The sequence below is a fragment of the Condylura cristata genome, unplaced genomic scaffold (genome assembly GCF_000260355.1).
Source record: "Condylura cristata isolate star-nosed mole 26May11 unplaced genomic scaffold, ConCri1.0 scaffold00028, whole genome shotgun sequence".
In the NCBI taxonomy this organism is placed as follows: domain Eukaryota; kingdom Metazoa; phylum Chordata; class Mammalia; order Eulipotyphla; family Talpidae; genus Condylura; species Condylura cristata.
In genome coordinates, this window is record NW_004567129.1 from 27,188,609 (window position 1) to 27,196,392 (window position 7,784).

Consider the following 7,784-nt stretch of genomic DNA (forward strand, 5'->3'; position numbering starts at 1 on the left):
AAAAAAAAGATTTATTTATTTCTGCACACTACAACTGGTGTGTTAAGTCAGAGGTGCAGGAAGAAGCGTAAGCTGGGCCAAAACATAACTTCCTGCTTTATCTGGTTTGCTTTTTCTTGTCCACAGGCACGCAGTCTCTGACCTAGGCTCCCCCGGACGCTCGCCGAAGCCTCGGAGTCCCCCAGCGCACTGAAGGTGAGTACACGCGGTGGTTTGCTGGCTTGAACTCGACAGCGGGTACACGTAAGCCTCTTTACAGTTACGGCTTAATGACACCGAAGAGTGTCGTGTTGACAGTGGAGGTCTCCTGCCCAGTCCCTCCCACCCCCAGAAGGTCGCCGTCTCTTCTGCAGCAGCTTGCCCGGCTCCTCTGAGCACGCACTCCCGTTTGAGCTTGCTGTTCAGAGAGGAGCGGCCGTGCTATCTGGATACTTCTGCAGTTTGCCCTGGCCCAGGCACACTGTGTCGTGGGGGTCTTTGTTCATCCTCTACATCAGTGTATTACGTCAGAATTTTTTTTCTAATTCACGGAGAGATGCGTTTGCTGCTTGGGGCGCAGCTGTGTGCGTGGATGGCTGCTGCCATCATGTGCTTCGGTCCTCACGGTGGCTGGCGGGTGGCTCAGAGTCCTGGCTGACCAGGTGGGTGCTTGGGACAGGAGGTGCTCGCAGCACCACGAGACCCTACCTGTGAGGGCAGTGGGGGAGCGGAAGGTTGGCACCCGGCCTCTGGCCTAGGGCTGGGCTGCAGGGTGGGTGGCTCGGGCAGTGGGAACGGAGCGAAGCTGGGCGTCACCTCTCTCAGCTACGGCTTGGGTCTCCCCCGGCCCTGTCCTGGCCGGAAGCTCTGCCAGCTACCAGAGCTTGCTTGGGGGATGGTCTCCAGGGTCAGATTCCACCAAAAGTTGCTTCTTAGCACGATTCTGTAATAACTTTTACTTTGAAGGACTCTCAGACTTCCAGGAAATCTGCCCAGATGGCAGAGTGTTTGCACGTCTACCCTTCACCCGGCCCCCCAGCCCCCTCCGCTGCGACTGTCACACAGCTGTCAAAACCAGGGACACCACTCCGGCGACTTGAGTCCACTGCACTCGCTTTTCCTCTGTCCCTTTATGCACCACAACCCTGCCCAGGGCCCCCCATTCCTGCCTCTGTCTGTACAGTCCCGTCCGCCTGTCCTCCATGGCCTTGGGCTCGCAGGAGGACTGCTTGGTGCTTGAGAAGGTCTCAAGGTGCCTTTGCCGTCGCCTCAGCTGGAGGCCGCACTTTCCTCAGAAGGGCCCACAGAGGTGCTGTGTTCTCCGTGGGTCGCGTCAGGGCTCCCTGACTTCACGTCTGACCGCTGGGGGCCTCGGCCTGGAGCACCTGGTTGAGGTGCTGCCCGTGCTCCTTCATGGAGATCCTGTCTCCCCTCTGTAACCGCTCTCAGAGGGGTCCTTGGACCCCGGGCTGCTTGTTTTCGTTAGACTTCTGCTCCCTGATTTTGGCCTCCACTGGTTGAGTGACTCTTGCTGGTGATGGCTATGACTGTGGTGTTTCCCGCTGGCCTGTGGATCCCTTAGCCAGTGTGTTAATTCCCTCCACATTGAGTTCTGTAAGTTACTCGTGTGTATCTCTGTGTGCTCAGTTATTCGTTTTAATCTAGCACATTCCTTTTTTTTTTTTTAAGATTTATTTATTTATGCATACAGAACTGGGGTACAGGCCAGAGGTGCAGTGGTGGTGAGAAGATCCACCAGAGACAGAGCGGGCAACAGAACAGGCAGATAGATAAAGTCCACTGCTGAGGGGAGCAGCAGGTGGGCCAGGAGAGGTCTGCTGCGCCCTGTGGGTCACCTCCGGGGCGGGGATCAAACTCATGCTGCAGTGGCTTTAGCTTCTTAGAGCTGTGCTTTACCCCCCTGCGCCACGAGGGAGGGCCCGCACGTTCCTCTTTAATGTGGAAAAAGGCTCCATGTTCTGAGTACATTCTTGTGTTGCTCTCAAACTGCAGGTGTAGCTGCGTTTTTCCAGCGCCATTGGCAACCTCAGAGCAGGAGATGGGTTTGGTTTGTTCCTTCATTTCTTTCCTTCACTCAACAAATGCGCATTTGAGCACCCACTGTTATGTTCCAGGCCCTGGGGACTCAGGAATGAACAAAACCAAGAAAATCCTTTCCCTCCAGAACGAGCATGCGGTTGGAGAGTAAATCAGGGAACAAACAGCTACGCAAATGGATGGGAGGGAGCCAGGGCCTTGGAGGGGTCACGCAGGAAAGGGGTGACCGGCAGTGACAAGGGGCGAGGTCTGGAGGTGAGCCCGGAGGGCCTCTGGCGTGGCCCTGAGTGGAGGTTAGACCCCCACCGCACCTACCCAGGTCAGCTGGGAAAACAAAACAAACCTTCTCGCTACTGAGTGGGGTTTCCAGCGTCGCAGCAAACAGAAGAGCGAGGCCCTCTCTGAGGGCGGCCCCACCTGCTCTTGCCCTGTGTCAAACGCAGGAAGCGCCCAGGGCACAGGGTCTGCTGCTGTTTCGTCTCCAGTTAAAGGCAGAAGTGAAGAATTCTCGCTTGTCCACGGAACCCACGTTGTGCTGCATCGTAATTTCTGCTTGATGCATGGATTAATGTATTTTGTTCATTTTTGTTGTTTTCATTTATGGACACTTTGTACAGAAGCTACCGGTGTTTCATTTTGGTGGTAATGTAGATTCCTCTTCAAATATTTATTGAAATTTGGAAGTGAGTTGAGGTAAAGAAACTATAAAGTAGATCACTCTCCAGAGGGGACCCAGAGGCAACCGCCAAGGAAGGGGGGCACATGAGGGAGACGTGGTAGGCCTGTCCTGGCGCAGCTGCCTCCTGGGGGTGGGATTGCTCGAGCCGGAGGTTGGCTGTGACCATGCAGGCACCTCCTTGAGCCTTTGGGGGTGCACCTGCCAACAGTGCTTTTATTTTTTTAAGATTTATTTATACCTACAAGAACTGGGGTGCAGGCCAGAGGTTCAGGAGAGTGAGAGGAAACACCAGAGACAGAGTGGGGAGCTGAACATACAGATCTACTGAAATACACTGCTGAGGGGAGCAGTGGGGAGACAGGAGAAGTCGGTCTGCTGCGCCCTGTGGGTCAGCTCCTAGCCCGGCGATCGAACTTGCACTAAAGCGGCTGTGGCCAGCTTGCAGTGCTGTGCTTTAACCCAGTGCGCCACCAGGGAGGGCCCAAGAGTGCTCCTGATGCAGGAATAGAAAAGCCCACTCGCGGCTGCTTAAACAGACAGGGCTGACTTGCCTCCCCCCAGCCACCTGGGGCCCAGCAGGTCCCCCAGTAACATTCCTTTCACTGTAACCTCGATGAGGAAAAGGAAATCCCAGCCAACAGTGAGCAGGACCATGGTATTGGAGTGCCTGGTTTCATTTCACGTCGTTTGCTGTCATCACAGTTTCCGAGAACCTGTCCGTGATGTCAAGTGAGGGCTGAACTGCCCTTGGCTGAGAATGTTCGCCCAGAGGCCGAGTAATGTCTGCGCTGGAGGCTCTTTGATTCTCTCAGCCTTCCCGGTGGTTTCGAGGCTGCTGCTGCGGCTCCTGGCAGAACTCCTGCTGTTTCTCAGCAGTGTGGGCTGCTTCGGCACTCCAGGGGCCCCTCAGAAGTCTCCACTTGCACCCCATTGGCCAGAGGATGGCCCTTGACCTCCCTTTCTTCAGAGGAAGGTGGGAAATTTCATTCAGCTTTTCGGCCACTGAGGAGGAAGCCAGGGAAGAAAGAGCATCGAGAGTGTCGGCAGGCCAGCCGCCACGGTGCCTGGCTCCAGAGGGAAACAGCAATAATGCTGGACATCGTGGCGGTGTCTCGGCGCCCGGCCCTGCTGTGTGCTCCGTGTGTGCATGTGCTCATGCCCTCGGCATCGATCGCTCTGTAATGATCTGGAAACTGAGGCACGGAGCTGTGGAGCCACTTGCAGCCTGGAACATCAGAGCCGGCGCCGAGTCCTTACAGCCTGTCCCTGGCGCCCTCCCGCTTAGCCACGCGCTCTCTCCTCTCAATAGAGGTCTGGGGAGCCAGGCTGCTGGCTTCTGGCCTCCATCTAAATTCTAACCTCAGGGCCGGAATGAGGTCATGTACTTTGATTTCAGGAAGTTTTGGTTTATTTTTCCTAGTGAATTACGCTCCCCCTCTCCGTGACCCCCTCCCACTAGTCTGGTCCAGTCCCAGGGGGCAGCACCCGCCGCGTGGCTTCTGGCCAGCAGCCCTTTGGGATTTGCATGTGGCTGAGACTGCTCTAGGCCTCCGGTTTCCAAACAAGGTGCGCCCTGCGGATTGACCTGTCCCAGAGGGAGGCTTCCAGCTCTGCCACCTTTCCTGGGTTCTGCCAGTGAGCCAGCACACATTCAGTACCCTGCCTCCCACCGCGGCCGGGTGGCTGGCGCCTCTCGACTGGCCAGGCCTACTCAGGTCACTGCTCCCCGGATGGTGATAGCCTTGTGTGGTCAGCGCTGGGGGGAGCCCAGGGTTGGTGGGGCCTCGAGGAGATGCCCAACCCAGCCTGGGGGGTCTGAGGCTTCTGGAAGCAGTTGTGGACCTGGGGAGAGGAATAGAGATCAAGGAGCCTTTACCCCTTCTCCTCCCTTTTCTTCAGTGACACTCGTTCACCCCAGTGGTCCTTCCTGAATCTCCATTCCCTTCCTCTGTAGAATAAAGCATGTGGGTTTGGGGTGCCAGCAGCCAGCACTGATAGGGCCTGTCCCAAGTCCCTGGTCATTGCTGGGCCCAGGTTTACAGGGGTGGTGTCTGGGACAGACAGTACCTGGGGAAAGTGATGCAGGTAAAGGGCTCCGAGTGACGAGGCCTAGTAGGAGAAGCCACAGGCCTGTAGGAACCCAGAGGACTCACCTCGCGCTGGCGGGATTTCAGGGACAGCGTGACGAAAGAGGCAGGAGCACAGATGGACGTGATGTCTTCTGGGCATGACGGTCAACAGCTCAGCCACCCTGGTCGCAGCTCAGCCACCGACAAGCCCAGAGTGGGCGGCCTAAACCTAGGAGCCTCCCCTTTCTCTAAAGTGGTTTTGAGGATCGCGCTATGAACCTCAAGATTGACCTAGAACAACGCCTGGCACAAAGCAGCCGTGGGGTAGGGGGTGCTGGTGCCGATGGCGGCAGCTTGCGCCAATTAGCCTGTGTGGCGTGCCAGAGGCTAGGCCCGTCGTCACCAGCCTGCAAGGTAACGAGCACTAGCCGCTGTGTTTGTGAGTATTTAGTCACCAGATGTGGGCGCTTACCTCGCGCCCAGACTGAGCCGGCGTGGTGCTGGGGGCTGCAGCGGGCCTGCCTGGGCCAGGCTTGTCAGCTGAGTCCTGGGCCAGAAGTTCCATGGGGGGCGGGGGAGCATTTCTGTGGTGCGTGGTGGAGCCCAGCTCTTGGCCTCCCTGCCCCGTCTCCAGCTAGTCCCCTGCCTTGCAGCACTGGTCTCTGGCGTGTGTGTTGCTTGACCTCTGGCCAGAACGCATGGATGCTCTTCAGCCCATCAGCTGAGCCCCAGATTAGACTTGACAGTGTGATCTATTCTCTGGGATGGAGCCGGGAGAGCAGAGCCCCACGGGTGAGTCTGAGGGAAGGCTGTCAGCCCGAATTAGCCCCGGCCCTTCTTGCAGCCTCCTCCTGCGCCCTGGGGCTGAGTCTTGGCTGTGGTCCCTGAGGACGGTGTCGTGAGGGTGGCAAGGTGGGCGGGTCCTGTGTGAAGCGGGCAGTGGAGGGGACGGCGTGCTGGGTCCTTTTGTCTGCTGCTGAGCGATTCCTGGGGAGCAGTGGCTCTGTCCCCTGCCTCTTACCCTTTCCCTGTTCAGTCGGGCAGCCGGCGTCTGCCTTGTTGTTCTGCCTCTGGCTGCTTTACTCACGCACAGCACCTGCAGGGATGCTGGGCACTTGGGGGGCGGGGAGAGCACCTCCCTTAGCTTGGAACCTCACAACTGGGACATGGCCTTCAGGGGCCCCACAGCAGGACAAGGGAACTGTTGTGCCATATCTCAGTGGCATTGAGATGCCAAGGCCCAGAGTGATGCGGGTCACGCCCACACCACCTGAACCCTGTGCACCGCCGCGGAGACGTGTGTGCCTTTGTGCGTGTGTGTGCGCGTGTGTGCATTCCACACTGGGCTGGCCACAGCAGGCCAGTGTGGTGTTGGGGACCCGGAGAGGCAGTGTAGCTGCAGGCTGGCGGGACAGGCCCCAGGCTCTGACTGTGGGGGGGGGGGGCGGCGGGAAGTGCCCAAGGCTCAGCCTTTCTTTCATCCTCTAGGCAGGCGTTTTCTGTGTTCTGGGTGCAGAGCAATGAGCAAAGCAGACAAGGGTCCCTGTTCTCAGGGAGCAGGGGGAGACAGATGTTACACAAGAAAATAAGATGATTTTACCAGGTGAAAAACACAAGACCAACAAATAGGGACATTTAATAGGGAGCACATAGTTTGGGTGCTATAGCTTGGCTACAAGTGACAGAAAGTGCCATTTGTACTGGCTTAAACTATCAGGAAGTATGGGGGCTCCCCACATTCAGGGGTTCTTTGGAGCTTGTTGGGCTGGTGACTCGGCAGCTCCCTACGGGCGGAAGGGATGGAGGTCCATCCCCACACGACACTGCCTCCGTCTTAAGACTGGTCCCTTCCGCCTTGAGACAGGCGGGCACGCGGGGCCTGGGCGCTTGTGTGGGAGCAGAACGTCACACGTGCTGTGCCCAGGGATCTTTGCCAGTCCACCTCTGTGAACTGCAGGGCCGGCCTGGGAGTGACAAGAGGCTGCTGCCCTTATCCCAGTTGGAGACACCGGAGGGGTGGCAGGGGAGGGGCCGCTTAGAAGGCAGAGGGGCAGGGCGGGTGGTGGCCTGGTGCTGGACGAGGAAGGCTGAGGGTGGGCACTTGGGACCGGGTCTTCCTCCTGGGCCAGTCATGTGCACATTTGCAGATGAGAGGCTCTGAGAAGCCTCCTCTTTGACTAGGGACTTCTTGATTTTCTAGAAGACACATAGCATGTTCCCTAGAAAATTCTTGAAGAATTTTGTTTTACTGATTCTCGTCCCTGCTGCACTGAGTCGCGAGGGAGTGTCCTGATGCCCCAAGGCCTGGACCCCGCCCCAGATTAACTCACTGCAATCGCAGTGGGCAGGGCCAGGGCTGTTTTTCACAGCTCCCCAGATGTTCCCAGGGCGGGGCGGAGGGTGAGGACTGCTACTTCATTTGTGTCCTTAGATGAACTTCAGATGTAAAGCTTGTTTTGTTTCTTACATCTCCCACAGTCAAAGTAATACTTAGGAAGAAAAACAAAAAGAAGTAATGAAGGGACCCAGACTCCTCTGGTGCCATCACTTCTGCAAGCTGGTGTGTTCCAGCATTTCAAAACCCTTGCACTGCAGAATACACAAAAAATAAAACATGTCCCAAAGAAAAGATTTCAAAGAATGTTGTGGGGTGTGTTTGCAATGTTTAGAGATATAAATGACATCAGTTGCTGATTTACATGTTTTAATTTCTTGATTCTGTGACGTTACTTAGAGCCACAACATCAAAAATGGTAAATTCAAAATGTTGCCTATCACTGGAGAGTATGACACTCTACACAAGTGTCCTTACGCCACCAGCCCCTTCTGCACACCCTCCCAGAGCCCCTGCCGCAGGCCCTCCCACCAGCTTGCTTGTGGTGCAGTGTGGCTCTGCCCGAGACTGTGTTATGTTGTCACTGGGACATGTTCCCCATGACTCAGACACCTAGTCCTTATCACTGGTGTTTTAAAATTTCCTCTTTGCATTGTATATTGGC

General features: G+C 56.6%; 1 protein-coding gene across 2 annotated transcripts in view; it reads left to right on the forward strand.

Moving 5' to 3' along the window:
• Nucleotides 1-7,784, forward strand: part of SIPA1L3 (signal-induced proliferation-associated 1 like 3) — a 168,984-nt gene that overhangs the window by 75,175 nt on the left and 86,025 nt on the right. For both annotated transcript variants that reach the window (XM_004690584.2, XM_012730738.1), the window contains exon 2: nt 127-195. The gene's annotated coding sequence lies outside the window, so the exon portion shown is untranslated. The remainder of the gene's footprint in view (nt 1-126; nt 196-7,784) is intronic.